Raw genomic sequence first — 25,038 nt, forward strand, 5'->3', positions numbered from 1 at the left:
CTCTCTCCCTTAATACCCTGGCAAATGCTTAAAATTTTTTTGTGACATTTCTAATCTAGTGGAAACCATTTCTAGTCAATTGCATTTCAATGCGACCAAGAAGAGGAAAGGAGGGCTTTCAATTGGTATCGTCAGCCTTCTCAGAAAGGGTAGAACAGTGTCATCTCACGGGAGAGAAAATGTCCACTGCTGCATTTTCCAGATTAAACAATAAAAGGGGTGGGGGAATAAAGGCTGCTTCTCAGCTGGTGGGCATCCAGAGACTAGCCACCGCGGTAGCTGAGAAAATCGCTACCCCACCACACGCCAGGATCTCTCCACTTCTGTCTCCTACCTTCTCCCGAAGTCAATCATACTGAGTCAGTGAGCCTACGGAATTGTGACATATTATGAAACTAGTGGAGTCTTCAACGTAAACATCCTCCGAAGAGGAGCGCAGCCCTTGTACGATTTCAAGTCACGCTGCGTGAACCGCCCGTGCGTACATGTGCAGGAGTTCCCTCCTCACCTGCCGTCCCTTCCCCTACATCCTCATGAGCGAGGCCTATTTATACCGGGTAATAGCACCCCCATACAAAGCCTACTTTTATTAGTCAAACACAGTGCATTTGCCAAAACACCCTTCATTAATCAAGTCACCTCTGGGGGAGTAACAGAATATGTGTGAACTAAATGTTGTTCCCCCAAGAGAAGCTGTACCTTCAGGATTTTTGGTTGTGTCTTTTAAAAAAGTTTTTTGTTTTTACACTGGTGGTGATGTTGGAGGAGTAATAAAAGCTAGACATTGTGGAGAATGAAAAGCATGCATACTCCTTAGTCTAAAAGAATAGCAGGCCAGAAGGCAGTCCATGTTTCTGCTGAAGGGCCCCTCGTCCCGCAGCTCACACAGGCACACCAGGAGTACATTCCCACAGCAACCACGTTTCCTGAAAGAACACCAGGTGCCTTGCACCCTTTGCTTCCAAATACCACTCTCCTGTGTTTTGTTTTTGTTTAAAAAGAAAGAAGAAAGAAAGACAATAAAGGAGAATAAAAGCCCAAACAAACGACAGCAACTGAAGGTCAGTGCCTTTCCCGGGCCTGACAGACGTTTCCAGTTCTGCTCCTGTCTTCTGGTCCCCAGCCCCTGGGGCCCGGGCGGGCTCCTCGAGCATCTCCATCAGGCCCCTCTGGAAAGGCTCCTCTCCCTCTCCTCCTCCGCACAGCAGTCTCTTCATTTCAGGCGCTGAGTCACGGTGGCCAGGGCGACGGCGAAGGCCTGCACAGCGGAGAAGGGGTACTGGAAGTCCAGGATGTACGCATTGCCGTCGATCCTTCCCAACTGCATCACCTGGGGGGCGAGGGAGGGAAGCAAAGACATTAAAGCACAAACAAGGCGGGACACAGGGCAGCCGGGTCTGGGCAGCACCTGTTGGAGGCAGATAGCACAGCCTGCGAGATGCCAACAAAAGTGACTCTGATCAAGCTTCTCGATCTAACTACAAGTTTGGTGGAAATAAAGGAGTGGAGGAACATGTTAAACAACGCAGTGGGGAGACAATGAGCAGACTTCAGGGCATGGAAAGCTCCACAGGTCAAATGAAGGGGCTTCCCCATCCAGGAAACGGAAAAAGGAAGAACAAGTAGGAAGAAGAATCTACAGGCTAAAAGGGGCTGACGAGAAATATCAACTGCAACTGTCAATGTCACTACTCAGAGAGGGACAGAACGCCACCGCCTCTTTCCCGAGCCTGCTTGCCCTTGTCATTTCAGTACTCATGGGGACCACGTGACACTGTATTATTATACAACATGTTATGTACACTTATTTATTGTCTTTCTTCCATTTTTGTAAACTCCATCAGGATAGGGATTTTCTGTTTTCCTCATCGATCTAATTTCAGCACTTAGAGTAAGGGCTGGCAAACTCTCTGTAAAGGGCCAATAATATTTTAGCCTTTGTAGGTCATACGGTCTTTGTCACAACTGCTTAACTCTGCTGCTGTAGGGCGAAAGCAGCCATAAACTATACTTAAGTGGACGGGCGTGGCTGTGTCCCAATAAAACTTTATTTATAAAAAGCAGCAGCAGCCGGACTGGCCTGTGGGCCACACTCCTGGCTCAGAGGATTGCCAGGCACACAGCAGCTGCTCAGTCAACATTTGTTGAGTGAATTAATGAAAATGAGATTTAAATAGGAGAAGTGAAGGGAATTCCAGGATGGTGGAGGAGGGTAGTTCCAGAACAGTAGCTACACAGCAGGGCTGGGGCAACCATTCCAGGTTGGAGCAGGAAGAACCGACAAATTACCCAATGTGTTTGCACCAAGAGGGGATTTGCATTCTGCCAGGGAATCAGCGAATGACTTAATAATAAATACACAGAGAAATTAGCAAATAAGCAAGCAAACGAAAACTGGGTAATTATTATGTCTGGGGGACAAAAACCACTATCCAATAAAAAAAGAAATGTGATGAAACCATATCACATGGCTCAGCTCTGAACGGTACTTACTGGCATAAGGAGGTGACCAGTGACTACTGATTCAACTGGGAAGGGGGCAGGGAAAGTTCACGTGTGTGTAGTCAGAGAGTGGGGGTGAAGAAAACAAACCCTCACGTTCCTCAGGAAGAAGTCAATACACGATGCTGAAAACTGAAAAATCACCAAATAGTAGACACCCTGCTCTTTACAAATATGGTGGCAAATACCAGAAAAAAGCCAACAGAGGTGGAAGCACGCCCTCTGGGGGAGGCTGAGGTTTGGGAGCGCGCAGGGGCCTGTTAGGGGTCCTCTCGGGTCTTGTAGAAGCATTTGACTTTAAAAAATCAGTGCATGTGTTACTCTGATGAGAAATAAAGACAAGACAGCAAGGGGTACACTGAAAATCACAACTCCACTTGGCCCCGAGAGACACCAGCTGTTTTCCACATTTCCCGTGCGGCCTTTTGAGAAACGCCCCCCCAAGGCCAAGGCACTGATATCCTGCCCCCCCCCCTTAAAGGTCCCCAGAGGCCCATCAGGATGAGACAGCCGCGCCGTGGCCCCGGGCCAGGCTCTCACCTGCCGCCCGTCCAGCTCCATCTGGAAGTTCTTGGCCGACTCCTGGGTCACCCGCCCCCCGAAGTCCAGCTGGCGCCCCTGCGTGGCCTCGTCCACAGCCGCTGCTTGTTGGCCATGACGTGCATGAAGCCCTGGCTGCGCGGCCGGCCGTCCTCCCGCTCGCTGGCCCTGCGGCCCTTGGCCTCCTCCGGCTCGCCGGCCGCGCGCAGGCTGCGCTTGCCCTTCCAGCCCGTCTGGCCGCCCTGGCTCCGGGTCACCAGCTCGTCCCCGCTGACGCCCAGCCCAGGCTGGCTCTCCCAGCTGTCCTGGAACCCGTTCCTCTTGTTCAACTTCTTCCACTTCAGCTGGTCTTTCTGACTCTTCTCTTTCTTCTTCTCCCTCCCCAGGCGGGGGCTGGAGATCAGGGAATTCAAGTCAATCAGAGTCCGAGCGTCCTTCTTCATCTCGCCCTCTGTGGTGGCCTGAACGTTTCCCTCCTCGGCTCGGCTGTCCAGGCGCTTCCGGCTCTTCTTCCCGAATGTCTCCGGCCGCTGGGGGACTGGACTTTCCATCAGGGAGAGGACTTCCTGGAAGTTGTCAGCGGTCTCTACCATCACCTCTGTGCCCAGGTGGCTCTGGAGGTCGGCGGGCGGTGGGGACACGAGGGGCTTCTCCACCACCAAGTGTGCCTTGGGGGGAGCATGCCCTGGGGGTTGTGCACGGGCGGGCACGCGCTGTAGGAACTCCAGGGGTGCAAGGCGATAGGTGGCGGCTGTAAACTCGAGCACGTGAGCTTCCTGGATACATGGGGGGCAGGGGGCAGTAGGAGAGGGGGGGCGGGTAGGCGGGCTGCAGGATCAGGGCGGGCTCCTGTTGTGCAAACTGTGTCTGGGACAGGGTGTCTTTCGGGGAGCAGGGAGCCTGCACTCCCGGCAAAGGGGGGGTGTTATAGCTTCCTGGGTAGGGCACTCCCATCAGATAGCCCGTCTGGAAAGTGGCAGTCGGGCTGGCGGGCGACTTGGGGGAGACGAAGGGCACTCGGGACACGTCCAGGTGCTGGCTCTGACCTGCCATCAGAGGGGACAGTTTCAGGGGGTTGGGCACTGCAGTCTGTGCTGTCCTGTCCTGGGGAACCCAGATGTCCTCCCCCAGCACGGGGTCCCACTGGTAAGGGGGCGGCCGCTTCCCGGCCACCGCAGCCTCGGGCAGCGCGGGGTGCCGCAGGGGCTTCTCGACGGACAGTGCTGGCCCAGCGCCTCGTCCTCGGGGAAGGCCGAGTTGACATAGTGGGCGCGCTCGCGGGCGCCGTCGGGCGGGCTCAGGAGGCTGTAGGAGGACTGCGGGGACAGCGGGGACGTGCCGGCCGCATGCGCCCCCGCCCCCGCGCCCTGCTCGGCGCGCCCGGCCGCGCCCCCGCTGCACTGGCTGCAGCTGTAGAGGGCGGGCGGCGGCCGCGCGGGGAAAGGCGCCGCGCCCTTGGGCTTGGCCGGCGGCTGCGGCGGGGCGCGCGGGGGCTCGGCCAGCTGCGCCGCCCGCAGCGCCGCCTCGCGGTTGTTCCTGCGCAGCGTGGCGTGGATGAGGCTGCTGTCCGGCCTCTGCGCCGCGGCCCGGCCGGGCCCAGCGTCCCGGCGAGGGCGGGATACGGGGGCGGGGCCCCCGGTGGAATGGAGTAGCGCGGCCCCGTCAGGCGGTTCAGGGTCGCGCTGGTGCAGGGCTGGGGGACCTTCTTCTCGGTGGCCGTGAGCCTCAGGGTGGCCGAGCTGCCTGGGCCGGGGAGGGTGTAGGTGTTCCCGGCGCAGAGCATTGGCGTCCGGGCCGGCACACCTCCTCCACGCTGCCGCTGCTGTGGAAGGTGGTGATCCTCTCGTAGCCCAGGGGCGGCTGATGGTGCGCCGCCGTGGGGTACAGCGAGAAGTCGCCCTTCTTCAAGCACACGTCCACCGGGGGCTGTGGGGGCGGCAGCGGGGGCGGCGGCGCTGCCGTGGTGGGGGCGGCGGGGATGGTTCCTGGGTAGGGCGGTGGGGGGCTCATCTTCGCCACCTGGACCTCCTGGAGGGCACTGAACACCACGGCGTCCCCCTCGGCGGCCAGCTGCGGCACCGGCCGCAGGGCCTTGGCTGGCTTCTGCAGGTGCTCGGGGTCTTGGTCTCCGTGGTCCACCACCGACAGCTGGATGGCCCCCTGTGCTGGCGGCGGCAGGGACAGCTGAGGGGGCTTCGGAATGATGCGGCGCATCTCCACGCCTCCGAAGATCACCTGTCCGGGGTTGGAGTAGCGGTCGGAGATTGCGTATGGGTTGGCACTGTCACTTGCGTGCTCAGCTGCCCCCACGGCCGTGGTCTGGTTGGTCAGGACGTCCAGCTGCACGTTCTGATTGGCCAGCAGGGACTGCACCAGTCCTGTGCTCTGCGTGGGGGCCGTAGCTTGAGCTGACCTGTGGATGGGCGCGATGGGGATGTTCACGGTACACGGTGGGTTGTTCTCAGGCACGCCAGATGCTCCCGTCACTGGAAGATTAGAAAAACCAACTGCTTACAAAACAGTGCCATGAAACTGGGTCAGAATAAGCAACTCATCTAGGCCTTTTACGTATAAACTGTAATTCCTACACACAGATGCCTTTGCGTGGGGAAAGCTGGACCCTTCCTTCAAGTTACACAAAGCTTTTCCATGTTTCTGGAAGGACACTGGCAATCGGTGGGCTCTGGAGCTAAGGGCATTGTCAGAGCATTTCAATGAATACTTCTGAACCTTCTGAGTGTGGTGCCACGTGTCTGAATGGTACCATGGCAAATAAATGTTTAAGGACACTTTTTACTCATGATGGTCATAAAACGGCCCATTCTTATGCGAGAGGAGGGCAGTGGTACAGTATGAAACTCCACTGAGGACTCAATGCCTAGGCTTCTGAGTAGGCTTATCCAGGGTTTTGGATTGGTTAGTGTGGGAAGTGTCGTGGGGCAGATGTGTATCTGAAATTTGTACGTAAATTAATTTTCTGTAAATAGAACCATGTCAAATGCAGTAGAGAAACCAATGATAAGAATCCTTTGGCAGATCTGCATATGAGGGGAAGGATCATTTCCTAACTTAACTGCTTTTTAGCATTTCAAACAGTATATAAGTTAGAGCCACACTGATTAAAACCCTGTAAATCCACCCTATTTGCACACAGGAGGAGTTTAATGGAGTGTGCGTTTGAGCAATCATCTGCAGACCACACGCAGGGCCTCAGCGCCACTGTTCAGTACTGCCCTTTCTAAAGAGCCCACAGAGCGCTGGAGGTCTGCTCATCTGGGCCTAAGTGCCACGTGACTATGAGCACGTGCGCAGAAAACAGGCATTAACAGGAAATTGCACAGGCTGGCTGACCTTTCACCAGAACTACAGAGGGAAGCCAGTAGTCCATCAAAAGCTAAGCCCACCCTTCGTGCCTGTGACAGACTCATCCCCCTTCCCTGGGGTCCTCCACTGAAATGTGACTGTCCCCTAGCTGCAAGAATCTAGGTCCTGTCTCAAGTTCTCTATGATTCCTGTTCAGATCCCTCTTCCAGATGCTCTCTCCTCTGTATGGAGTACTGAGGGAAGGCATCTTCCCCGCCAAAGGAGAGTCTCTCTGTTGCGTCACCAGCAGTATGTGTAAGCCCTGAGACAAATCATTCCTCCTTTCTCTGGGAAGCACAAACAGTGACGACAACAGCAGCAACAGCTGAGCACGAGAGAGCTAGATTAGCCACATTCCGGGAGAACGGAGGGCGCTAAGGGGAAAGTGTGAAAGCCACTTCTAAATCCAAGGTTCTGAAATAGCAGGAGAGCTGCTATAAAGCTCATGTGTGAGGTTTCACCAAACTGCAGGTTTATGGGGTTGCAAAACCTCGCCCATTAGTCCAGAACATCTGCTCCACCCATGAGGAGAAAGTATACCTATCAGAGAACCAAAGACGGCTACTGTCAGAAAGTACAGTAGAATAATTTTACACGCAGAAATCTGGCTGAAGGAAGATCAACAACGCCCCCAAGTTCAGAGCCCGAGTTGGGACACGTGTCCCTCCCCATCCCACGGTGAGGTCCAGAGCCCCTCGTTTGAGAATGACAAGATACAGTGGCCGTGTACGGTTCCTCTGGCTCAGAAGCTAGAGGCTTTCAGAACCTTGCTTGGTTCTAAGTAGAGGAGCCTCTATATTTATAAAATTGCAGGTGGACTTTTTTGAGAATAGTTACATATAAATAATTGGTGGACTACTTAGAAATCATTCTAATAATCAAAATAGGATCCCCCCCAGCAGAAAAGACTTAAATTAAGATGCTATGGATCTGAACGTTTGTAAGTTGAGATTTTAAAAACTTATACCAGCTTTGACCTTGAACTCAGACCTGGCCTCTATGCACTGAGACACGCTCTGCACATTAGGAGAGAGACGTTCCGCCCCGGAGGTGGGGCAGGTTTGAGAAACTGGGCTCTGTGGCACCACAGGGAGATGCCATTCTCTAAGCAGGGATTGAGAGGATGAGGGCTAGCCTGGGGTCAGTGAGACTGGGTTTCAGTCCTGACTTGACTGAGTCCTGATGAGTCCTGTTAACTTCCCTATCTGGGCATATGACTAAGAGGACTACCGAGAGGATAAAGTGAGATGGTAGAAGTGCTCTAGGATCATGAGCCATCACGGCCACCTCATCGTCCTTGCTCTGGTAGCTCCCCTCCTCCCCAAACCAGTGACAGTAGGTGACCTTTCTCCAGTGACACGCCACCACACCCACCAACCTTACTGAGGAAGTTGTACCTTTTCCAAACCGAGGCAGCAGGCACGGACTGACATGTTGGCATTCTTGACTACTTACCACTCTGTCCCCGTCACGACCCACTAACAGAGGGCTCGTGACAAACCAGTTGATGTGTGAACACACCTGGTAAATCATCCTCATCTTCACTGAAAACATTCGGGTTGAAGACAGGTAAATTAACATACTCCATGGAAATCTTCTGGACCTCTGGGAGATAGATGGTCATCTGCCGCGGCTGGAGATGCAGGAGGCTGGTTTTATAGATTACTGGTGGGAGGAGGAAAGCACGGTTAATAGAGACAAGCCAGAGGAGAGCCAAGGCATCAACAGTCACGGGAAGAGACGTGGGGTGACCTGTGTGGGCAAAGCCGGAGACTCTGAGAGCAGCTCTCCACCTCCCCTGGTGCACGACTGGCCACCCCGGCCACGGACTGGATTCGGGAACAACAGATTCTCAGTCTAGCCCAGACTATCTTAGTCTGGCTATCTTAGACAAATTCTTTTTTAGAATGAGCTGGGTTATGACAAATGTATTTTTTAAAAATCCCATTTGCAATCACCAGGAGAACTTGGTGGAAACAGTTGTGATAACCAGAGAGCCAAGCGCAGGGGGCAGTCAAGCAGCTACTGGAGGGCAGCTACGCGGTGAGCAGCAATGACACTCGGGCTGTATTCGGGACTGGATTCTGGGCTTCCTGACTTCCAGTTTCATGCTCAGGATAGAGAATCACGGAGAACTTCCACACAGTTTCTTTAAATGCTAAGATTTAATTTCATTAACAGGGACATTTAAGAGAAGGCCTAGACTACAACTAAAATATTTAGAGAAGACAAAACAAGTTAAAAAATAATGAATCTGAATTTAAGTTTCACAATAGGTTAAAATCAGGATGAAACTGTCCCGTCAACTTTCTCTTATGTTTAATACTCTTTGCTGTGAGATATGTAGAGGTTCTTTAATTATTCCTATTCTTATTTTTTATTAAGATGAGCCAAGTTCTACCTGCGAGGCTGTCACCTCACAGCCTGGTGGCTGAGTGGCCAGCATTCCCACAGCTCCAGGCCTTCTGCTCTGAAGCACCGTCGTAAGGCTGCTCCTTGGGCTTGAGTGGGCTGAGACGCCTTTTCCACGCCAGGGGTCGTTACAGGTCTTATTCATGTTTTCCTCTCTCTTGCCCACAAAAGAGAGTTTGAATTTTCTCTCAAAAATTCTGGATGGTTCCATATAGCTTAAGAATTAATGCATTAAAGTGCTATTCTTTGTCGTTCAGATTGACAAAAGGATGCAAAATTAAAAATCTCAGGAGGGATTTAAAAAATAATATCAGTTGCCTCCAGGGAAAAAAACTAGGTGGTTGGGGGTGAGGATAAGAAAGATTTTTACTGTATATTCTTTTAAATCTTTTGAATTTTGAATTTATTCCACATTTTTAAAATTAAGAAATGCAAAAGATTAAAAACACAAAAATTTCATGAGCCTGATCATTCTAATTGAAGGAAACAAATTATTCAATGTAATTATCCAATTATTCAATATAAAATATCCAACAGCACTCACTTTTTGAATCTAACAGAGTGTCAAAGATTATTTAATAGGGTGCCATATGTAACAAACCCTCTAGAATCCCAGAGTTAATTTCTTCTCTCTAGTAGAATCACGTGGAAAATTCTTTTAGCTTGACAAATGAAAACGCTCTTTTTAAAAAGGTCAACGATTAGGACAATGATTTCACCGCAGTCACACACCAAGCTTTTGTCTTGGGCACTGAGATTCCTAATACAGGCCCTCCCATCTTAAGGTCCTCCTTGACTTCTTTATGGATCTACTCAACATCCAAGAACTAAGGGCAGAATGAGAAGACCCATTGAGCAAATGCGCACGTCCATTCCTTTTTTCAACATTTGCTGTAGGCAGATGGCTAAATTCTCAGATTACAGGTGTGGGGTAACCATGCCTCTCACACAGTGGTTATTAGAATCACCATACATATCATGAGGGTGCTGCTGAATTACTGAAGGGCAGGCTTTTGTGGTCATGAGAGGGTTTCCCGGCTGTTGAAAACATAAGAGATTTCTTTCCGTTACGTGAATGGATTGTCTATTGTTATTTCCTAAGTCAGTTTTATGTTTTACTTTTATTCTTTTTTTCCTTTGAGCTGAGAAACCTCAAAATGAAAAATCCAAATGCAGCACCATTTAATGTCTCTGAAGATGCATACACAGCAACAGGTCTTTTTAACATCTGCTTTGCAAGAATTATTTGTTTTAAAGGATCTAACTGTGTCTGAAACAACTCTAATGGGCAGATCCAGAATTTTTCAAAAACTATTTTTGGTAGGTTACACAGACCACATTCAAGATGGGGCCACCAGCCATCGGTGAACCCCACTGGCTAAGCTGGCCTTCTAGAGAGACGTGTGCGTGTTAGATGATCAGGCAACGTAGCAAGGTGGGGGACAACACAGGCCCTTAGCCCACACAGGGATGTGGCCATTAGGATGAAGCTGCTTTGAAAAGGACCTTCTGTCATTTCACTCCTTCACGGTCCCCTAGTAAATACGACACGTCAGTCATTCAAGCAGATACAGAAGAGAAGGCAAATTCTGGGTTCTGCCCAGCCTGGTTCTCCCTGGGTTCCATTTTCCTCGATGTCTCAAACTTCTCATGGAGAGGATATTTATCTGGTACTTAGAAATGAAATCCAAAAAGATTTACCACTAAGAACTGTACAGTCAGCCAACTTCTTCTTAAGGTCTTGAACACTTTCTTCTTGACTCAAACTTCTCATGGAGGGAATATTTATCTGGTACTTAGAAATGAAATCAAAAAAGATTTACCACTAAGGCTGCACAGTCAGCCAACTTCTTCTTAAGGTCTTGAACACTTTCTTCTTGACTTTCTTCAGGAGTTTCTTCTGACTCAAGAACCTAAAGACACTGGTACCAAAATCTGTCCACAGTAAAAGGCCAGAAATCAAAGTAACCAGAAGCCTATAAGAGCTTTGATAGAGATTTCGGCTATTTTGTCATTTTTGTAAGTCAGGGCTTGTATTAAAAAACGAAAACACCACTGGCAAAAAAACAATTTGAGTGATAATTCTAATTTTTGTGAAATCAGAGTGGCTAGAGTCAAACTTTGGAAGTAAAATACATGCTCATCTTTTGGTGTCATAAGAGCTCATTTTCTACATTAGGCCACCAAAGGTTGAAAATGCTTATTCAGCCTGAGTTCCAACCGGGACAGTGGGCAGAGAACAGGATGCAGTTTTTACCTGCACCGAGGTTGGTTGGCAGGAAAGCAGCCAAGCCCATAATCTTAAATTTGGTTCCCCAGATATTAGACGTGACCTGAGCAAGATAGTTGTGCTGTGGGAAAAAAAAGGAGAAAAATCACAATCTATTTCCATATTTTCTATTGATCACTCAAGAAGTAAGGATGTTAACACTTTTTGCTTAAAAAGCCACACGTGGGCACTGCCAGAAATATTCGCTTTCTGTCATTCCACTGTTTTTAAGACCAGAAGCTGCCTACAGCATGTCAGGCGCCCATTTGCAAGTGGTGGCTCAGCGAGGTGTCATTCTCAGGTTGGGAGTGGGGGCGGGTGTGTCCCGGTGTGTCCACATGTGTGTAGGTTAAAAAGGCACAAAAGTGATTTGGGCACTTTTTTCTTTACCTCTCCTTCCTCCCAGTCACTGAACCAGAGAGAGCACCTGGCTCTGAACCCATTTTCATCCTTGATATTTCTCCTGGAAACATCAGCTGCACTGATACCAGTATATCCCAAAACTACCCAATTATCTGTTTCTTATTCAATCAAATTTTTAAAAATTTAAGAATTTATCACTATGCCGAAACCATGCATGAGTGTGTGTGTGTGTGTGTGTGTGTGTGTGTGTGCAAGGGCAATAATAAAGATGAATAAAATACAGCTCCTCAAAGAGCTTAGAACCTAATGGAGGAGAGAAGGCCTGTAATTATTTATATACAAGGAAGTGACTGAGAAATGTCCTGAGGGAGTTACAAACAAGATGCTCTGGGATTACTGTGGCTGAGCCAGGGGAGGAAGCCTTCACGACAGAGGGGAAGTTCTATCTGGAAGCACGTGCGCAGAAAGGAGGGTGAGGAGATGGAGCGGGTTACCCAGGCAGGGCAAAGGCACAAAGGCGGGAAGAGGTGAGTCAACAGTGTGGCTCTGGCACCTGGAGAGGAGGGGGCGTCGAGGAGGACAGGAGGGAAAGACAGGCCAGGCCAGGCAGTGGGGCTGTCACCAGGGATTGGCTCCTGCCGACACTGGAGTCACTGAAGGGTCAGAAGCGGCTTGAGGGAGCAGAGGTGAGAAGTGTGGCTGTGTCTCAACCAGAGCTACCTGTGAGGAGATTCCTGTGGCAACAGGGGGATGCCCGAGGTGGGAAGAAGGCCCCTCGGGATGTGGAGGTGACGGAGCATGGAGGAGGGCAGACAGTCTCTAGTTCTCTACGCCCGTGTCTGCAACTGCGGTGACAGGCACGGAGAGAGGGGACCGAGGGTTCAGCGGCCATCAAGCACACACTGAGGAGGGGAGAGGAGCATTGGATCAGGGGACCACCCGAAAGCCGACACTACCTGAGTGATGTCTTCAAAGGGAAACTCTCTTTGCGTCAGGCTGGGGAAGCCAATGGAGGGCTTGCGCATCGGCAACCGTGGAGACCTGGAGATCTCCTGCACCGCCCAGGACAGCTTGGGGGACTTCCAAGACTCAATGTTGATCCTGCGGAGGCAAGGCCCCGAGGGTCAGGCGCCCCGGTGGGGACGGCGCCTGCACTCCTGGCACTCCCTTCACTGTCCACCAGTCACCGTGGATGTGCCACTCCCAGGGGCAAGGTCCCTTAATTTACCCAGGCCCCGCCCGCCTGCTTCTGCCTTATGAACACGAGGAAAGAAGGACAGAACTGCATATCGAATAATATATATTCAACAATATAGTGAGGTTCAATTGAGTGATTCATTTTTAAAGAACCTCAGAGAATTAACTTTCTACTGAAAACTTTCTACTGACTAATAGTAAGTTTGGAATCGTCCACATGTCTTCTGCCAGGGGTCTGCAAAATTCGTCCTGAGGAAAGTGGCGGGTGGAAGAGGCGTTTCTCACCTAAGTCCAGAATGGCTTTATAGTTCCTAACACAGTGCTGGGATTTCAACAGACTTACCTAGCATCTCCCCCCTGCAATATTGACATCAAATCAGTGGATCTAAGTTTTTCTGTTGCCTTTTGATCCTATGTTATATGTCTGGCCCTCAGTTCCTTTGTTTATAACATGGGGACACACGTGTTTAATGGCAGTCTACCCCAAAGAGAGCGTTATAAAAGTGAATATGGTAAGGTTGATGACATTCCCTGAAAGAAAAGCATTAAGCCTCACAGATACTGCTTGAGAGCTTGATAAGACACCTAGGGCTCCCAAAGTGTGGGAGGACAGGGGGACCGAGCTGGTTAAAGCTCTGAGCGAGGACAACTGGCCTGGCTGCTGCGTAGGGGCACTCAACACTGAGAAAGACGGAAGGAAAGAGGACCAGCTCCAGAGACCGCAACATCCGGGAGCTTTCCAGGGACATTTACAGGTGAAAGATTTGGTTGCTTATGTATTAAATGTCCTCTTCTCCTTAACCAATGGGAAAAGCCAAAACACTGTAGAAGTGTAGAAAAGTTCATAATTTTATTTGCAATTTTAACAAGCCTAGAATAAAGATGAAAAAAATAAATCGAACAGATTGCTGGATATCTGGATATTTATATGGGAAAAAAATGAATGTTTACCCCTAACTCAGACTATACACAAAAATTAATCTGAGGTGTAAAATTAATCCGAGATTTAAGTGTGAAGGCTAAAACTATAAAGCTTGTAGAAGAGAACAGAAGAATGTCTCATGATCTTAGGGTAGACAAAACAGGACAAAAGCATTTCCTAAACAGCACACGAAAAGTGCTAATCATAAAAGAAGAAATTCACATTAGACTATACAGCAATCCATATATCTGCTAAAGGACTCATAGCCAGAATACATGAAAACTCCTACAACTCTAAATAAGAGAAAAACAACTCAATAAAAAATGGGCAAGGGGCTGGTCCAGTGGTGTAGTGGTTAAGTTCACGTGCTCCGCTTTGGTGGCCCGGGGTTCAAAGGTTTGGATCCCAGGTGTGGACCGACACATTGCTTATCAAGCCATGCTGTGGTGGTGTCCCATATGAAGTAGAGGAAGATGGGCATGGATGTTAGCCCAGGGCCAATCTTCCTTAGCAAAAAGAGGAAGATTGGCATCGGATGTTAGCTCAGGGCTGGTCTTCCTCATACACAAAAAAAGGTGCAAAAGACTTGAACAGACACTTCACAAAAGAAGATATCCAAATGGCCAATAAACATAAAAAGCTGCTTAGCATCATCAATCATTGAAGATATTAGGATTAAACTACCATGAGATACCACTATACACCTACCAGAATGGATAAAATTATTTTCAAAAAATGACAATACTCTGTAGGTGAGGATGGAAGCAGCTAGAACTCTCATATACTGCTGGTGGGAATTTAAAATGGTACAACAGGCACCTTGGAATACTGTTTGGCAGTTTCCAATAAAGTTGAACATACGTCTACCCCGTGGCCCTACAACGCACTCCTAAGCATATACCTGAGATAAACGAGTGCATACGTCCATAGAAAGTCTTGTAGAAGAATGTCTACAATGGTTTTATTCATGATAGCCCCAAACTGGAAACTACCAAACATTCAACTGGTAAACGGAATAAACAAATTGTAGTATATTCATTACAATGGAATTCCACAGAGCAAAAAAGAAAAACTGCTGATACACGCAACAACATGAATGAGTCTCACAGTCATTATGTTGATTAAAAAAAGCCAAATAAGAAAATAGGACATGTGGTTTGACACCATTTATATGAAGCTCAAGAGGAAGCAAAACTCATCTATGCTGACAGAAGTTAGAACAGTGATTACTCTAGGGAGTGGGTGTCGAATGGGAAAAAGTACAAGGGAACTTTCCAGGATGATGGAAATATTCTTTATCTTCAACTGGGTGGTGAATACACTGGTTTACCAACTGCACAATGTATTATGTGTTTACAATCTGGGCAGGTACGTATCTGCACGTACATTAGACCTTCATTTCACACAGCATCAAGAATTTTAGAGCTAGAAGGATCTTAGTGAAAATCTGCTCCACCCTTTAACTTCATAGACAAGGAAACTGGTCTCCAGGTCATGGATCAACGTTACATTCTGAGGTTACAGAGCCCTCGGTGGCAGGGTCAGGACGAGCAAGGCAGAGTTTTTTATCTATGACACTGCAGGCCCTTCCATCTGCTTTTAGCTTTTTGCCACTCTTTAGGACAAACCCTTAGGATAGAAATTTTTTGTGTGTGTGAAGAAGATCAGCCCTGAGCTAACATCTGATGCCAATCCTCTTCTTTATTTTTTTGCTGAGGAAGATACCCTGGGCTAACATCTGTGCCCATCTTCCTCTACTTTATATGGGACGCCACCACAGCATGGCTTGACAAGCAGCACATTGGTCTGTGCCCGGGATCCGAACCTGTGAACCCCGGGCTGCCAAAGCAGAGCACATGAACTTAACTGCTATGCCACTGGGCTGGCCCCCCCAAACATTTTTTTTAGAATACTATTTTTTCCAATTACAGCATCAAAGGCATTTAATTCGGCATTCCTTTCAACACACTACATACACTGTAAAACCTCTGTCTTACTGTTCTCAGACCAGAAATAAAAACAAGTAAGCCAGAAAGCTACGGCCGCTCCTGCCACCCACCACCAGTGCTGACCCCTAGAAGTTCTGAGGGTTCAGCAAACTTCTTCCTGGGGATCTTTTGCTGTCCTGAAGGGAAGAGTAAAGGAAAGCTATAATTATCACAGGCAGATCTTCCAGACGACAGACTTGGACTGCCTCTTGCTATGCTCCTCTGGTGTGGGTTAATGGGATTCTGCTGCAGACACAACACAGACACACCTCCAGAGGCTCAAAAAGGGAGGACGCCCCTACAGACCAAGATTACCTTGGGAGTTTGGGTGATTTGCTAGCTCGGGAGATTTCTTGGCAGCCCAGTCGTCACTCAGTTCAATGTCACTGGAGTCTGAGCAGCTGCAGCTGTCGATCATGGTAGAAATCAAGCTGTTTCCATAGATTTCATCTGGTAAGATACCAAGCAGTAGATTTTAGGGAAGTGACATCAGTTAGAACCTCACGACGATCATTACTAGGAACTAAGGACAGCCTGACTCTATAGGCCGCCGTTTGAAGTCTACAGGTTGAAACAGAAAGGAGCAGAGCATTGTCTTCCTTTTACATTTTTATGCCATTATATTTTCTAAGCAAAAGTAGCCCATTACTTCTACGGTTAGCAAATGGGCGTGGAATTTTAATGCCTCTGGAATGTACAACAGTCTGGCACTGCTTACTGTGCCAAACCTGGCAACAAAACGGCGCACTATTGTGCCTCACCACACACCAGGCTCCATCTGGGTTCACACGGGCAGCCTGGGAACCCAGGCCGGGCAAGGGGCTTGCTGACTCACTGACTCCCCCAGAACCTGCTTCTGCCCTGGGACCGGGGAAGGCCCTTGTTGGTTCTGGGCCTGCTCTGGACTCAAGACCTGGCAGAGTCGGGTCCATTTCAGGGACCCCGAGAAGTTAATGTCTGGCGTGTCAGAACCGTCTCCTGGAACCGCCACAAAGATGCTTGTGGGGGGGTAGGGGGTGGCTATCCCACCTGCTAGAGGTGCCTGCCTGCTTCGAGCAACGGCTGGAAGAAGACCTGTGTGGCAGGACTTTCAGTGGGAGCTTTGGGTACTCCTGAGGGTGCCTGCGTGGAAGCCACTCAAAACAACCTTGTCAATTGGCCATTATGTAGAAGATTAGAGGCCCCAAGGCAGAAGACGACAGATACAGCAACGGGGCCATCACAAAACTGCAGAGTAGATGAAGTCCATGTTTAACATCCTCCTCAAAACCCCTTCTCCTTTGCTGCCTTCCTCACACGGCCTCACACCCCCTCACATCCCTTCACCACCCAAACCCTGCTCTGCCCCACCCCAGGTCTGCCCTCACTGGAAGTACCTCATTCTTCAAAATCACTTTGTTTTGCTGACAAAAGCCTCATTCCCTCAAGGCTCCAAGAGCCTTGCCAGGCAATAAAAAAGCTGCATCATTCAATCACAATGAAATAATTTATAGACTATGAGCGATTTTACCATTCAGAAGGGCTGTTTACATTTGAAAGAATGAGTTTGTAATCCAAACTAATCTCTGTTTCTGAACACGTGGAGGCGACATCTGTGTGGAGGTGACATCTGTGAACAGGGCCTCTCTGAGGGCCCTGGAGGCAGAGCAGAACAACTTGGCGTGCTACTTGGAAGGAGACTAGCTGATGCCCGATCGGTGTTACTACATCAGCCTCTTCTTCAGCTACTTCCTGAATCAGAAGGCACGACTCGTGAATCCAGCAAGTTGGAGTGGTGTGCATCTGAGTTCCAGCAAACAAAAAGGCTTAATTCACACGCCCCAAGCAGTGCTTTACATTATTTAACTTAGGAGCCCTAGATCAAAGGAAGTTTGGCCACGATTCCAAAATGCATGTAAGCCCACAGAACGCTTCCCCTGTGTTCACGAGCACAGAGCCAGTTCACCGACCTGAGGAAATTCAGTAATGTATTGTCCACTCAACACCTCAACATTGTCCACGGCAACATCGACTTGCTGATGCCGGGGTTTTGTAATTGCTGGATGTCATACCCTTTGCTTTTTTCCTTTACTCACGTCTTAGTCTGTGTGGGCTGCTATACCAAAATACCACAGACTGGATGGCTTATAAACAATAGAAATTTACATCTCACAGTGGGGAGGCTAGAATTCCGGGATCAGGGTGCCCGCGTGGTGGGGTTCTGGTCACAGCCCTCTTTGGGGTTGCAGACGGCTGACTTCTTGCTGTGTCCTCACATGGCAGAAGGGGCTACTTTCTGGAGCCACTTTTATAAGGCAATAATCTCATGATTATAAAGGCTCCGTCCTCATAACCTAATCACCTCCAAAGGCCCCACCTCCTAATTCCATCACAGTGGGCATCAGGATTACAACATACGAATTTAGGGGGGCATAAGCATTCATAACCACTTTTATTCTATTGTCTGTCTCCCCAACTAGTGGAAGGAGAGTTGCCTGTCTCGCCTCCTGCTGTAACTCTAGAGACCAGAACAACGCAGAGACTCGATAAATACTTCCTGAAAGAAAAACGAGGTCTCTCCCTGCCGCCTGGCTGCACCCCAGACTAACTGCAGCAGGATCTTGGGGGTGGACGTGGGCACTGTCGATTTTTAAGGCTCCCCGGTGATTCCCATGAGCAGCCAGGGCTGAGAACCACTTGCCCAGGAGCAGAAGGACTTCCCCATAGAACGGACTTAAAGGGGGCGGCGTGAGAAGAAGGGAGTTGCTTTCTGAGACAAGCCCCAAGTCCTGCTTGTTCAGTGTTACAGTTACACATTTGGAGGCTCATCACTCTGCTCCCTGTCATCAACAACTAGAAATTCAGTGCAGCACGTCAGAGTAAGACCCAGGGAGCCTGGGGGTGATGGACATCTGTACCTCTTATTTCTAGAGATTCTGTGTCATTAATTTATCATGAAAATTCTGGAAGAAACATACAAGTTGTAGAAAAACGTAAGTTGGGATTCCTCTTTGAGAACAGAAGGCTGAACTGTACTGTTTGGGGCTTCACATCCCAGTTTTGTCAGTTTGCAAGAATATGCTTATTTCATCTGGGTTGAGGCCTTTTCAAAACACACAACCCAAATCAGGTATCTTTTTAGAATTTTAAAAAAATCTTTAAGCACAGTTTCAAAGCTTTTAAATAAAAGTTCTGTCTTAGTCTGCTTGGGCTACCATAACCAAATACCACAGACCAGGTGGCTTAAACAAGAGAAATTTATTTCTCACAGTTTGGGAGGCTGGAAGTTCGAGATCAGGGTGCCAGCATGCCAGATTCTGCTGAGGGCTGTCCTCCTGGCCTGCAGACGGCCACCCTCTCACTGTGTCCTCACGTGGGCTTTCCTCAGCGTGTGTGTGTGTGTGTGTGTGTGCAGAGAGATCTCTCTTCCTCTTCTTACAAAGCCACCAATCCTACTAGATTAGGATCCCACCCTTACAGCTTCATTTAACCATAATCACCCCCTAAAAGCCCTGTCTCCAAATACAGTCACATGAGGGTTAGAGCTTCACCATATGAACTTGTGGGGTGGACACAATTCAGTCCATACATTCCGCCCCTGGTTGCCCCCTCATTCATATCCTTCTCCCACGCAAAATACATTCATTCCATCCCAACACTCCCAAAAGTCTTAACTCACTCCAGCATTAACGCTCATGTCTAAAATCCAGAGTCTCATCTAAATATCACCTCAATCAGAAATGGGTGAGAGCCGAGCTACGACTGACACTGAGGCAAAACTCCCTTCCAGCCGTGAACCTGTGAAACCAGACAAGTTACGTGCTTCCAAAACACACAAGATGGCGGCGGGCCAGGCACAGGGTGACATTCTCATCCCAAAGGGAGACACAGGAGAGAAGGAAGGGCCTCAGGCAAGTCCAAAGCCTAGTAAGGCGAATTTCTAGACCTTAAGGCTTGAGAATAACCCTCTTTGGTTCAATACTCTGCCCTCCAGGCCCACTGGGGTGGCAGTGTCACCCCACAGCTCGAGGTGAGGGTCCCCACGGCTCTGTGGGGCTGGGATCTTGTCCTCAAGGCTCCGAGTGGAGGCTGTCTGGCCTACTAAAATTGAGGCAGTGGCCCTGATGACCTTTGAATCGCCTTTGGGGTCATTTTTCCCTCTTGAAGAATAGTGCATGTTCCTAGCCGACCAGCTCCATCATCCCGTCCTGTCAAATCCAGGAAGTCAACAGCCTTCCTTCGTCTTGGCCCGTATGGACAGGCTGAGAACTTTCCAAATCTCCAAGTTCTGGTTCCTTTTTGCTTAACAATTCCTTCTTCAGTCTGTCTCTCTCCTCTCTCATTTTACTATAAGCAGTTAGGAGGAACCAAGCCAATCCTCCAAAACTGCTTAGAAATCTCTCAAATATCCAATTTCATTTGCTTGCAAGTTTTATCTTCCACAAAACATTAGAACACAGTTCAGCCAAGTTCTGTGCCACTTTACAACAAGGATCGCCTTCCTCCAGTTTCCAATAACATGTTCCTCATTTCTGTCTGATACCTCACCAGACATGGCCCTAATATCCATATTTCTAACGTGTACCTCAAAACCCTTCCAACCTCGACCCATGACCCAGTTCCAAAGCTGCTTCCACATTATAGGTATTTGTTACAGCAGTTCCCCACTTCTTAGTACTAAAATCTGTGTTAGTCAGGGTTCTCCAGAGAAACAGAACCAATAGGAGGCAAATACATATACACACACATACAGAAGAAGAGAGAGAGATCATAAGGAGTTGGCTCACGTGATAATAGAGGCTGACAGGCCCCAAGGTCAGAGTGCCAGCCTGGCTGGGGTCTCGGCTTGTGGATGCACACCTTGCTGTGTGCTCACGTGGCCTTTCCTCAGTGTATGCGTGCGTGTCGAGAGAGAGCTCTCCCTCTTGCTTTTCTTATAAGGCCATCAATCCCATCCAACTGAGACCCCACCTTCCTTAAAAGCTCTATCTCCAAATACAGTCACATTGCGGATTGGCATTTTAACATGTGAATTTTGGGGGGGACACAATTCAGTCCATAGCAAGCTCTGACTAAAGATTTCCTTTGGAAAATTTGTGAACTTTTGTTAAAAAAAAAATTATTGGGATTCATGCTATCTATTATACAAACACACACTGGTAATTCTGAGAAACACATTTGTTAAGTTACTTGGGGGACATTTACAACAGAGGATCAAAAACTTCAGAGCATAGCAATCCCCTGGAGCTCCCACTAAGTTGCAGATTTCTAGGCGTCGCCCCCAACATGCTGAACCAATCTAAGGGGCAGGCCTAGGAACCTGGATTCAAGTAAGTCTCCCAGGCGATCTGCGGGAAGGTGGCCCGTGGACCACATCTGAGAAACGATGACATGGAGGACTGAGAGAGTTCATCAGCTTCTCACGATGAGCAAGTCCTGGCTTCTCAAAGTCAGGAACCCTCTCCTCTCTGAACCAGGTTACGTCTACCACTCAGTTGGAAATTAGTCATGTTCTGCCTTGTGACACATCGTCTATTTTTGTCTCGAGGTATTTAAATCTTGACTTTTTTATTGAACTTTTCAAGTGTTAAGTTGTCTTTCACCCAAAAGGGATCATGAACTCCTGAAAGCAGAGATGCCCCAGCACTGCTTCACAACCACCTCGAGGAGACTCGAGGACCATGCACAAGGCAGGCACTCAATACGTCCCGCCTATCTGCTTTGCTTTACAACCTTTTCATTATAAAAACACAACACCTCCTTCCCCACAGGCCTGTTAGGAACCGGGCCAGCCTGTGTTGGGAGGAGCTGACAAATGTGACCACTACGGAGAAGCAGGCTGGGACGCTCAGGTCAGGTCCACGCAAGCAAGGTCTTAGGAGGCTGCAGCCTTGTCCCTATAGCACAGCCCCCGCTGCTTCTGTCCTGTTCTTCAGTGGGAAATTGACGCACAGGAGCGGGGGAACAGAAGCAAGCTCTTCACATAACTTTCCGTCAACACGGAATCCGAGCATAGGTTTTATAAAACTGCATACACGGGAGGAACCTTAGAGACAACGACCCCGCTGAGAACCGGCGATGCACCCTCAGGTTCAGGACCTTTCCCAAGTCCCCCCATCAGTCATCTCTAACCGCCATGGCTCCTGTCTTCTCTCTTCCCCTGAAACTGCAACTTCCTTCTAAGTTCACGTGCACTGCTCTCTGGCTTCTCTCACTTTGCCTTCCTTCCTTCTGAATCTTCCCTCTCCCTCCTTTCCACCTGCCTTCCTACGAGCCTCCAATTCTTCTCGCTCTCCCTGTTCTTGGTACTAGGTCATCACATGACTCAAAAGACGAAATAACTGACTAATATCCAATTTTTAAAGTATAGTTTCACTGCTTTCAATCTTACGCGGTAACACTGACAGCAGAATGTTGCTACAGATGCGGAGCATTCCAATAAAGAAAAGCAGACAGCAAGTGGATCGACTGTAAAATACTGAGGTGGGCAAGTGAGGCCAAGGTTGAAAAAGCCCATTGCACGTGACACTCGGCTAACTGGTGATGCTGCACGGCGCAGCGGCTTCAGGGACAGAATGGGGGCAGAGGCCAGTCTAACGGGCGGGAGAGGGAACAGGAGATGGGAAGTGGAGAGAACAAGTATGAACTAATGAAAACAAATCTAATTCAACCCACGTTGTCCCACGGTCAGTTGCTTGCCAGGCACTGGGGGTACAAAGATGACTCAGTTCCCTCCCTCCGGGCCCTCAGGATTCAGGGACTGTGTGCCCCGAGGGATACCAGCAGCTCAACTGACTGACGGGTGATGGGCACAGAGGGGACAGCTGCTCACTCTGCTCTAGGTGACCGACAAGATTTCACAGGGAGGCGGCGGAACGTTTGAGCCGGCAGGTACTGCTGACAGAGGCCACAGGCCTCGACTGTGACTACAAAGAAAAAGAGCAAAGTCCCTTCCCTGGAGGCTCACACTCTAGGGTCCCAGAGAGAGGTGCGTAGTGAGCCCCCTGAATACGGCAACGGAGTCATGAAGATTGGCATAGGAGAGTCTTTAGAAGGAGGGAGTGACTGTCATGCGAAATCTTTACGGACCAGCAAGAAAGTCTCCTTGGTCATCAGCTAAAAAGCAGCTAAGGGTGGCTTAGCGACAGCAGAAGCAGGATCCCAGCAGGAGGCTGAGGAGCAGGCTGAAGGTCTGAAACGTTTAATCCTATCACTCGCTCTGGGGGGCAGTGACGGCAACTCACTGCTGTTTTGACGGTCTCAACAGCACATTAAGGCCCTCAGTGGATACCTGACAAATAACTGAAAGAGGAGGCTGCCATTCCCAAAAGGCCCGCGCCAGCCTCCCCTTGATGACAGCCGATGTCTCCTCCCCCCACAGCCCCAGCCACACGGAGCCTCAGGAGCGCTCTTAAAAACCCGTGGGAAAGTCCACTTAGGGAATCGGTAACTTCAGCAGGATTTTGGAAGCGGAGTAGCTTCAGGGATGTTCCGCGCTAGCCAAACGTTCACAGATAGGCGTTACCTTTGCGTGTGCAGTCAGGAATACCAGTCCGCACCCCCCGAGAGGGGCCTGCAGTCCCTGGCGAGGCGCCCCCCTGCGTTGCTGTCTGACGGCGGGTCCGTGATGACGAGCTCCGGCGCAGCTGGCTGACGCGCCGCCCCTTGAGGACGCGCACGAGCCCGCCCAGGTGCTCCAGGCAGAGCGTGTGGCACGGGCCGCCCACCTCCGGGCCGCGCTCTGTGCGCTTCACGGTGCGGTGCAGACGCTCGTTGCCGGCCGAGGGGCAGCTGACAAAGTCGCGCATGTTGTCGGGGTCCGGAATCGGGGGCTGGAGGCAGGACGTGGAGAGAAAAGAGCGTGCACATCACTGATTACCCTGGCGGAGCTCTGGCTGGCAGCTCGGGGAGGGTTAACTGTGCGGTGCGGAACAATGACTCCCAACTCTGGGCGCACGTCACAACCTCCTGGCAGCTTTCAGAGACCTCAGCCCGGATCCCACCACAGACGATGGAACTGGAATCTTGTGGGGGTGAGCCTGGGCACGTGTATGTTCTAAAAACTCCCCAGGCGATTTTAACGAGCAGCCAGGGTCCAGAATCACTGGTGTGGAACCAAGAGTGTAAAGCAACTTGAAGAAAATATCACAACAGATTCTAAAACTCGGATGTTTTAGGAAAAAATTAACCAAGAAGTCAATCTGATACTTAGAAGCAGAGACAGAAAACAAAAAAGAGAACACAGGAAGCAACCTACGTGCGGAGGGCCAGAGGGAACGGGGAACCCACACTGGAACAGCCACAGGCAGGTCCAGTCCACATACCACCATAGCGACAGACCAGTTCTCAAGCTCCAGTCAGCACAGAGGACGCTGACAGCGAGGGCTGGGTGAGGGTCGCCCCTCCGCACAGTGATGAGGAGAGCAGGCCCCGGGATTGACAGGGTCCCATCCTGACCGTTCCCCTAACGAGCCACAGAGCAAGTCCCTCACTTCTAAGAACGCGTTTCCTGCTTTCTCAAGAGGGGATAACGGCAGCATCTGCCAGGGAGTCAGGACTGAACAAGGCAGACTGATCATCAGGACGACAACGGCAGCCACGCTCGGGATACTGCCTCTGCCATGAGAAAGCTAATGCCTATCACACAAGGTGACTCTCTTGTGGACACTAAGGGTGATGCTAGGGACAGACTGCGCGCGTGGGAGACCGAGGTGGGACTTTGCGGAGCCGCACACCTTCATCTTGCAGAGGAGCAGACGTGACTTCTGTGCTCCTGCTCTGGGACTCTCGCCTGTGTTCCTTGTCTCGGCCCTCCTCTTGGCGAGCCTTCGGGAACAGGCAGCCAGCACGAGTGAGGAAGGAGGAGAAGGTGAGTGGAAGGGCTTCACCTTGATGGTGGGGATGAAGGCAGTGGGGAGGTGGGAGCAGAGGCGGGGGGGCGGGGTCAGCTTGCTGACGTCTTTGTCCTCTCGCAGGGCGCTGGCAATGGCCTGCTGGCACAGCAGCTGCAGGCCGGACACGCGGTGCTCCACACGGACCACGTACAGGGCTGGTCCTGATGCCATCAGCAGCCACGAGTCCCGGTGTCCCCAGCAGATGGAGATGATGGGGCGCTGCCAAGAAGTGAAGGGAGACTACGCTTAAGCTGTCGCTCTTGTAAGCAAAGATCATGCACGCTTGTGTCAAGCCAATTCAAGTGACCTGATAGTTCTTGAGGATATTGGTTTTAAAAAGCACAAGAGAGGATGTTAAATACCATATTACAAAAATTCAGTATTTCCATTGAAAAGCAGTTAGATCCCCAGGCCACAGCACAAAGCACTGGAAAAGTTTTACAAAGTTCTTTTACACGTATTATCTCATTTAATTTGGTGCCATAAAACCTAACTTAGCTCTTATGACGTTTCTCCCAGGAGATGCAATCAGCCTGGGGGACTGTACTGCATATTCCTTACTGAAGCTCTGCTATCTGGAACCCCAAGTAACTGGTGGTAGGTATTCCC

At 49.8% G+C, this 25,038-nt stretch overlaps 1 pseudogene; it reads right to left on the minus strand.

The window, feature by feature from the left end:
* Positions 1-1,213: 1,213 nt before the first annotated feature.
* On the minus strand, positions 1,214-24,818 carry LOC131402343 (tubby-related protein 4-like; annotated as a pseudogene).
* Positions 24,819-25,038: the final 220 nt, after the last annotated feature.

This window comes from Diceros bicornis, unplaced genomic scaffold (assembly GCF_020826845.1).
Source record: "Diceros bicornis minor isolate mBicDic1 unplaced genomic scaffold, mDicBic1.mat.cur d_74_multi, whole genome shotgun sequence".
Lineage (NCBI taxonomy): Eukaryota > Metazoa > Chordata > Mammalia > Perissodactyla > Rhinocerotidae > Diceros > Diceros bicornis.